The sequence below is a fragment of the Coptis chinensis genome, chromosome 3, assembly GCF_015680905.1.
Source record: "Coptis chinensis isolate HL-2020 chromosome 3, ASM1568090v1, whole genome shotgun sequence".
NCBI classification, from domain to species: domain Eukaryota; kingdom Viridiplantae; phylum Streptophyta; class Magnoliopsida; order Ranunculales; family Ranunculaceae; genus Coptis; species Coptis chinensis.
Window position 1 is genome coordinate 106,001,993 of NC_141458.1, and position 10,023 is coordinate 106,012,015.

At 33.5% G+C, this 10,023-nt stretch overlaps 1 long non-coding RNA gene across 2 annotated transcripts; it reads right to left on the bottom strand.

Annotated features, from left to right (window-relative positions):
• Positions 1-2,719: 2,719 nt before the first annotated feature.
• On the bottom strand, positions 2,720-5,128 carry LOC147512603 (uncharacterized). 2 transcript variants are annotated; one of them, XR_015217243.1, is made up of 3 exons: positions 4,992-5,128; positions 4,133-4,236; positions 2,720-2,864 (listed from the first exon to the last, which is right to left on the bottom strand). It is a non-coding gene; the product is annotated as an uncharacterized LOC147512603 (long non-coding RNA). The 2 variants fall into 2 exon arrangements; XR_015217242.1 differs by lacking the exon at positions 4,992-5,128 and adding an exon at positions 4,334-4,894.
• Positions 5,129-10,023: the final 4,895 nt, after the last annotated feature.

Here is a 10,023-nt window from a genome sequence, read left to right on the forward strand (position 1 = left end):
CCAATGTAAGTTTTATAAGAAAACATACATCCCAAGAAGATCTTTGTTTGAGTGTACCACCATAGCTTCCATAGAAATCGCTAGACACCTTAATGAACTCCTCATTATAATAGCTTACATAAAGTCAACTCCCATTCTCTATGACAAGCACCCTATGGGAAACCAACTGTAGCCCACATTCTAGGTCCAAGTTTGTGTACCACCTTGTAAACTGTTTCTGCACGGCGAAAGAGAAAATTTTAAATTTCCAGACGGTATACTGAAACGCCATACTGGTAGTTAGAGGAAAATGAAAGGGAATGTTAAGCTGGCTTATGCAAATTGAATTAGGCTATGTGCGACAACAAAATACCAACCTTTTTTCTTTAGCGGCAGCCTCGAATACAACAATGGGATCTTTAGAGAATTCATTAAGAGTAAACCCTCCAAGTTTAATGCAGTCGACTTAAAGAGCATGCAATGCACTCAAATCTAGTCTAATATTAACTAATAATAACACCTGAGAATGAGTTTCAACAAATCTATTAGTCTAAGTCATAACAGAGAACCAATACCTTAAGATTTGTTTTTAAGTAGCAAGAAAGACCACCACCTCTTTTGCAAACTAATTTTTTGAATAGACAAAAGATTTATATCCTCAACAAAGTTAATTACAGTAAAACAGGACTATGCTGGAAAAAACCAAAATCCTATTTTAAAAATAATTAAATATCATATTCGAGGCATTCTAGCTCCCCGACCTCATGAATGTCTTAGAGTTATTTTGTTTATCAAGATGTGGAGTTTGTAACAAATTATTTCACATTCCAATTAAATGGCTAATTTAGAGAAGGGGAAGAGAATTCCATGCCAATGGGACATCATTGGAGACCATACCCCTTGAAACCTAGTTATAAATCACATTCCTATCCTACTCAACAGATCCTATAATGCATATATCTTATACATAAGGGTGGCAGAAGTCTTTGGGGCTATTGCATTAATGTACCACATATAAGGGTTAATGCTAACACAACAATAGGTGGTATTAAAAGAAAACCTCATTAACCAAACTTTAAAAAAAATACTAATTCAGAAGTACTCACAATTCAGGAAGAAGCTAAACCTTTGTGCATTAATGTTTGAGAAAATACCAACTTGGACATCACCCTCACCTACAAACTAAAGGGGTTCTCATTAGCCACTTTGCTAAAACTCATTTGCCTATAGTATTTAAAATTTGTTCATAGTGCTCAGATGTCGTGTCTGTATTCTAATTCCCTATCTATTTTCTTTTATATTTTTGAAAATATACACTTGATGAATAAATTTGGTAAAAATAATTTATATGATACAGTCATTTACCCTTTGAATTTGGTGGCTGGGTGGGAAGGGGTGAATAAAAAAGCACATAATACAAATGTCAGAGTGAATTTCACAGGAAAACAATAAAGCAATGTAAATTTTTAATACAAAAGTTCACATAATTTATACTCTATCTCCTTTCTACACTATGCTTGAACCTTACTAAGGCTTCAAGAAGCGTGTGTCACGGTGTGTATTTCACTCTTAATACGTCCAACAAAAACAAAAATACCAATAACCACCCCTAAACTCACAAGTATCAAATTAATGTAGTCCAATGAACTAAATCTTTATGGTTTCTTAATAGCAGTCCATATGAAACGTGGATAAGCAAATGTGACAGGTAATGTTATCAAACCAATTATAGCTGCCAAGACATTTATATAAATGATATCTTAACTGCTACAAAACATGTCAAACATCCAAATACTATTCATAATCCAGCACAAATTGAACTTGGACGTGGTTTATTCTTCTTGCATGTGTATGCAAAATCCAAGTTGTCGGGTATTAGTATATCGTAGATATGGAATCCAGATTGGTTGTGACTCACCACATATAAGCTTGTGGCATGGCTGAAGCGGGGAAGCACAATGCAATTCTTTGTACATGTTCTGTTTAGGGCAACAATTAATCATGTATCACACCTGTCTGCAAAAAGGGGAAAAAAAAGTAGAAAGACCAATGTTAGGTATTGAGTAGACCATGTAATGTAATGCATAATTAATCAAGAAGACGAAAAAGAGTAAGATGTGAATTTTTAATTTGGAAAGAATATGTTCAGAAACATTTTAATAGTAAGACATGAATACTACGAAGATAAATGATAGCAAATACACCATAGAATCCTTACATAACATAAAAAAAATGTGTAACTCTGCATTAAAACAATCATATCTATGCCTTGTATAAGCATACAATACACCAAAATCCATTATTTACATCGAAATATAACGCAATTCTTGAATGAGTGGGTTGACAGGGTATGGAAGGGTTGACAGCCATGTCAAATAAGTCAGAGTAATAGCTCTTACTTCATGCATGTTTAAACAAATGCATAAATACATAAATGTTCCACATAAAGTCTACCATTCCCGGCTAATTTATGTATTGTAAACAACAGTGATAGGATATGAGTTAATTTCCCCATTATAAAAAAAAAACATATATTCCACTCGAAGTCGATCAGAAAATCTAATAGACATTCCGCCACCACATTGAATTAGAACGACCTTTATCATTTTTTTTTGACAGTCCAGCCATTGTAAAAAGAATTCCTCATATAGTCTAACTTTGTACCACCTACAAGTATATATGTTGCTAACTACATAACAATCCTATTTAATTTAAAGCAAAACCAATAAATGGAATCAAAACGCTGAATCATCGGTACCTTAATTTGGCGTGTATATAATAGCGTCATTCTTGCTCGTGTGTTCATATCCTCCTAGCTAGAGAAGAATAACTACAATCTCCACTTCAGTTCGTTATCAAAACAATCCAGAACAACAACTATTACCCTATACAATCCATATAGATGAACCGAATATGAATATATCACTGTCCCCTAAATAACAGTAAAAAAGTCGTTCATAACATTGTCTTTTGATGATACAATAAAACTTTTATAACGTGTCTTAAAGAAACATGCTTGCGTAAATGTATAATCCATCAATCCATGTTTGTTTTCATTTAAGCATATGTTGCTAGTCTAACCTTCAAATTATGTTAAATGCTTGACCTTAGCAATTCTAAAATGCCTAACCGAAATTGAATTTCTACTCCAAATAAGAAAAACAGAGATGGATGGATGTACTAATTGCTTTAAATAATCGCAACCTTAAAAAATGCAATTCCAAAAATTTATGATGGATTGCACTACATTCATTTTGATTTTTCACAGTTTTAAAGTATACATCAATTGAAAATAGAAAAAGAAATCAAAACCTTGAAAGCTTTCAATCCAACAGGATGCTTGCAATAGCTCCTCCAAAAAAAATTCTCTTTTTATCCGATTTTTTTTTTGGCTTCTCAGGTTAAGCTTAGCTACATATTGTGACTTTAAGCTTCTTATTACATCCTTTCTACTCAGTAATCACACTAAGTTATTTCTGTACCATATTTTTCTCTTCTCCTCCTGTTTCGTTTTGGTGCCATTCATAGAGTGGGGTGAAACCACAAAGTTCAAATTTCTTTATAATGGTATTATGCATTAGTAATGTTCTCTAATCATCCATGAAATTCGCTAAAAACTTTGGTTTCATAGCATAATCAGTATCTTTGATCACTGCAAACATTTTTACAACTTGCACTTAACAAAGCTTAACAACATAGTGACCAGAAACTGAGAGGTCAAAATTTTGAATGTATTAAGACAACAATTTAGAATTTTGGATAAAGACCGTGTAGTGAGCATTAGAGTAAATAGAAAAATTATTTTTCTCAATTAACAAACAACATATATTATACTTTCCATCACTTCCTCCGGTTCAGGATTCAAATCAAAAGGTTCTCCATTGTAAATCGTTTTCACTCCATGAGGTCTGTATGCTGGGGGAAAAAATAACACCATTGTGCACTCAGGTAAGTAGTCCACTTATGCCCTTCGCCAGAACCAGGTGTTTTTTTTGTAGATGGTTAAGTTTATATTAAGCAGAAAATATGAACAATGAATGGTAATTGTTTTTATACTTTGGTGGCAACGTTCGAAAGCAATTGTCATCACAAGCAAAATGGATAAGCAGGAAACCAAGAATGAAGTTAGTTGTTGGTTGAGGAGCGGTGGTACCTTCAAGGAATAGCAGAATGTCATCTCGATGGTGCCAAAGCAATTTCGAAACTGAGTCACGTATGTCGCTACTGGACAGAAACAGATCTGTGCCTACATGGTAACTGTGGAGCAAAAGAAAAATTGGTGTATTAGCAGTAAAAGTGGCAACTACATTTAATCACATAGCTCTAGCAGCTAAACCAAAAACACAATGATTACATGAAGAGTAGAACACGTAAGTTCACTTTAACTCCATGGAGAAAGATGCATAAGAGATTCCAGCTGTGCCACATAGACCTTCAACTGGACTGGACTGGTATGATTGTTACAGATTGCAGTAGAAGCAGTCCAGATAAAATTTGTTTTCTCTAAGTTCGAAAGGCAAAATTTGAATAAGGTAAGTTTATTGCTGGTACATATTTTCTTGTTCACTTGCCAAGTGTTGTGATAATTCAAAAGTTAAAAGGCTACGTTTAGTCTACCAAAGTGCCTACTTCTTAATTCAATCCCAAAACCCAAGTTCAAAAACTACATGTTGTAAGCAATACCCAAAAGGCCAAAACCTAAATTTAGAAACTAAATGTACATAGCAATCCCCAATTTCAAAAAGAATATCATGAAATCTACAAATCGACTTCTTTGAAAAGGATACCAACAACCAAGTCAACTGAAACATCTAAACTTAAAAAAGAGCACATTTTCATTTTTGGCACTTTTTAGATTATCCACTCCCTACTTTACCAAGAAAGAGTGCCAATGCAATGGTTCCATGAAAGTTGATGAAGTTAGGTATAAAATTTCCTAAAAACAGGCCCAAATTTCAATCAATGAGAGAAAATAAAAATGGAATAAAATTGTTCAAACATAGAGCCTTTACCTTGATAATATGGTAAAAGTATAAACAATCAAAATTGTTTATATTTAGGCCAGTGTCGCTCGCACCCCCTCCCCCTCTCCCCAGCCACCTTCAATAATACGATGCTGGTTTATCCAACAAAATAAAGCAGAGGAGTGAGATTTACCTTGGTTGTTTCATATGACACAATTGTATTTGCTGTAAGGTCAGGCTTGTTTCTACCTTAAAACTTGTCCACATTTTCGCTTGTGTAACGATCAATTTCATTTAACCATTTGCTAGGTTATAGACGACAACCCACCCAAGACACCACAGGCATATGAGAATTCACTATGGTAAGAATGCAAGCAAAAAGTAGTTGCAACTTATCAATATCAAGGATAAGACTACTTACAATGATACCTTGAGCTCCATAGTTATAGCTGGTATTGATCGTCCTGAAGTGTTCTTACCCTTGCAGCGACCAACTACACAGAAAGAAAGTGCACACAATTTAGGGCATGAGAAGTTAAGCCAAGAAAGTAAAATTTTCAGCTACCAGCAGGGAAAATTGATCTGGAATTTGTATGAAGTAGTTGACGAGATCAGAACAATGTCTTCAGTATCAAGTTTCATGGTAAGAACTAAAAAAGAAAAAGTAACCTTCATGCACAACATACATTTAACAATTTTGTAGGTCCATTGTAATTCGGCTCAATAGAGACGTGACTTCTACATACCACAATTGTCTGATAGGCTGCTTACTCTCTCAGTCCCCCTGCTAAAACAGGTAAGAGGAATTAACAACAGTACGTTCTATATCCAGACAACAGAAAGAAAGCAACCAATCCTTGTAAAAAAATGAAGAAAGGCAGAACCATAACAAAAACCCAATACTGAGCGAGCACTTTTCACTTTATTCTGTAATCTATCAAACTCTACTTTGAATCCTTTAAGCTCTCAAACTTGATAAATTGTATAATTAACTTAGCATCCAAATCAATTCACAAGAAATTGTATTATAATTAAGGCAAGACTACTGGACAACATGGAAAACGAAGTACCCAAAAATCGATTTACTGGCACAACCGTAAGTGTTCTCACAATCCATCAAGATAGAGAGCATCATTTTGAAAGAATAGCCCGTGTTTTCAGTAAATACTAATAGCAATTGCTTAAACATTGGATATTTACCGTTACGCAAATAAGCCTCCATAAGCTGAGCACACAAACGACAATCTCCATCCAATCCATAAATAAAAAAAAAAATCCTTGAAGACTCCTAGCATCTCTAACTGACCCATGTACCAAAACAAACCTTCAATAGCCAAATATAAAAAAAAATGAAAGCCTACAAAACAATGAAAAACAAAAGGATCTTATATATAGTTGAGAATTCTGTTCTGAAGTGGAAAGCACAATTTTTTGACATGCATGTGTTCTTTTGCTTGTTCTTGACATGGAAGTAAGTTTGCGCGCTCAACTTACTTTCTAAGCTGTATTTCTGTTATCTTTGTCACAATAGACTGATCCCTTCGCTTCATAATAGAAAAAAATAAAGAGAACAACATTACCTTTCTGTGTAACATTCTGAGAATTGCCATAGGACTCAATGTCATAAGACTTCCCCATTGGAGCGTTGGATGCACCCATTTTATGACTTTTTGAAAATTTGTCACCCCGTTGCTTTCCCTTGCAACATTTCAACATAAAAAACAAAATCCCAAAACTAATCAGCACGAATGCCGCCACAATAAGAATTGAGTAACATTTAACATTTAATATCCATCCCTTCGTATTCTCTCCACAGACTTTTCATTTTCTTAACCCCGTATAATTAAATTACCCAATTATTAATTCAAAATTGCGTGGAATTGGTTTTTTAATATACCGCCACATGAAAAGACTGATTGCTCCTATTCAAAGGTGTTAACCAATATTTTAATTTAAGGACAATATCGGTACTAAAAATTTACAATGACATAAAAAGACCAAATAGTCCTCATTAATAAATATCTAGGTGTTTGATATAATTATTCATCCAGAGGTATTATGCGTAAGAAAAATACCCGGATGAATTTAGGAGGCCACGATCATTATAGGATATGCTACTAGTAGAGATATAATAGCATTCTCTTTTGGAGTGTTGTGAGGGTGTCCACATCGGCAAGGGGATTAAGAAAAAATAGGAGAAAAAAATTGCTGAAAAAAGAGTCTCAATTAATTATGTTTCCTTTATATACTAAATCTCTTTTCAAAAGTCCTAATTAATTGTGTTTTCTGTTTTCTAATCTATACACTTCGAAACAACTAACGATTTCCTAATCTAACAGCTATACATTCGGTTTGTAGCAATTACTAAACTTCAGACTTCATAACAGCTTGATCCCTATTGTTCTCTTTATTTCTTCATTATTGTTAAACTAAAGAAAATTCCTTATGGATCCTTTTGCTTCTTCAGTTAGACTTTGTGGCCATTTGTAATCAGCAAGATTGTGAACAGGTATACTAACTAATACAACTTTGTTTAGTATATTTCTCCATGAAAGGATAGTAGGCTCTATTATTATATTGTCAAGAAGACCGCCAACACAAGCCCTGGTAACCTAGCTTGCCTTCAAAGAGAGGTACACCTAGGTACTTTAGAGAGAGGTACCCTCTTTTAACATCCAACTCAAGTGATATTGCTCTTCTTCAGCCCGTAGTTATGCCACTCATAAGTAGCTTGCCTTTTGTTTATGAGTTGACCAACACCTTCTTGATAGTTTTGCAAGATCGAGTTTGTGAAGATAAGGATATCGTCAGAACTCAGAAAATAACAAGAGGGACTAGCAATACCTTTAGTGATTAGCATAGGCTTTATATGGTTTCTAATCGCAAGTGACTGATCCATCTACTAAGGACTGATCATATTGTGTCGTTGGATATCACGAAAGGATAGCATTAAGAGGGGGGATTAAGATATAATAGGAGAAAGAAACTACCGAACTAAGAGTCTCAATTAATTATGTTTCCTGTTTTCTAATCTATACACTTTGAAACAAAGAATAATAAGAGATTTTCCTGTTAATTATTGCTCATCTCTTTATAGCTTCTTTCTTAAAATTCTGCTGTTGACTATCCACTCGAGTTCTTCAATTTACAAGTATTGTGTTGATTTCAAAAGTCTTCTTTTTGAGTGCATCGAACTAATCTCAAAGAATAATTAATAGGAAATCGGAGACTGTGTGCAACACTGTAATGAATTGAACTAATATCAAAGAATAATTAAAAGGGAATTGGAAATATGAGACTGGATGCAAATGCATCGAACTAATCTCAAAGAATTATTAACGCAAAATTGGAAAACCAGCTGCAAACGCATTGAACCAACATTAAAGAATATTAATGGGAAATCAGAAACTTGGTATGCATTGAACAAACTTCAAAGAATAGTTAACAGGAAATCGAAAATTGGATACAACATTGAATTGAACTAACCTAAAAGAATAATTAACGGGAAATCGAAAACTTGATGCAAATGCATTGAACTAACCTTAAAGAATAATTAGTGGAAAATCAGGAACTGGATGTAACTGCATTGAACTAACGTCAAAGAAAAGTTAACGAGAAATCAGAAATTGCATAAAAATGCATTGAACTAATCTCAAAGAATAATTAACAGAGAATAAAAAACTATATGCAATTGCATAAACTAATCTCAAAGAAATAATTAATGGGAAATAAAAAATTGGATGCAAAAGCATCGACCTATCCTCAAAGAATAATTGACGTGAAATTGGAAATTGGATCCAAATGAATTTAACTAATCTCAAAGAATAATTAACTGAAAATTAGAAGTTGGATGCAACTGCATTGAACCAAAGAATAATTACCATGACATTGGAAACTGGCCGGATGTAAATCCAGCTAACTAACCTCAAATAATAATTAATGGGAAATCAGAAACCGGATGCAAATGCATCGACTAACATCAAAGAATAATTAACGGGAAATCATAAATTTGATGCAAATGCATTGAGCAAACCTCAAAAAATAATTAGTAGGACAAATTTTGAAAACTGGATGCAAATGTAACGAACTAATCTCAAAGAATTATTAACAATAAATCGGAAACTGGATGCAACACTATAAATAACTAATTAACCTCATAAAATAATTAACGAGAAATTGAAAACTAGATGTAACACTGCAATGAACTAACCCCCTCAAAGAATAATTAACGGGAAACTAGGAACTGGATGTAAGTGCATTGAACTAACCTCAAAGAATAATTGATAGCCAATCGGAAATTGGATGCAATTCAACAAACCTCAAAGAATAATTAACGGGAACTCGGAAACTGGATACAAATGCATCAAACTAACCACAAAGAGTAATTAATGGGTAATCGGAAACAACATGAAACTGCATCAAACTAACCCTAAAGAAAAATTAACAGGAAATCGGAAAGTGGATGCAACTGCATCAAACTAACCTCAAAGAATAATTAACGGAAAATTGAAAATTGGATGCAACATTGCATTGAACTAACCTTAAATAATAATTAATGAGAAATCGAAAACTGGATACAATTGCAAGGAACTAACTTTAAAGAATAATTAACATAAAATCAGAAACTGGATGCAAATGAATGAAACTAACCCCAAGAAATAATTAACGGCAAATCGGAAATAAGATGCCAATAGATGGAACTAATCTCAAAGAATCATTAAGGTGTAATCGAAAACTAGATGCGAATGCATCAAACTAACGTCAAAGAATAATTAGATGGAAATCGAAAACTATATGCAAATGTATTGAACTAACTTCAAAAATAATTAATGGGATATCGGGAATTGGATGCAAATGCATTGATCTAACCTCATAGAGTTATTACCGGCAATCCAAAACTAGATGCAAATCCATAGAACTAACCTCAAAGAATAATAAATGGAAATTGGAAAACGGGAAATCAGAAACTTGATGTAACTACATTGAACTAACCTTAAAGATTAATTAACATGAAATCGAAAATTGTATACAAATACAATGAACTAATCTCAAAAAATATTTAACGGAAAATCAGAAATTA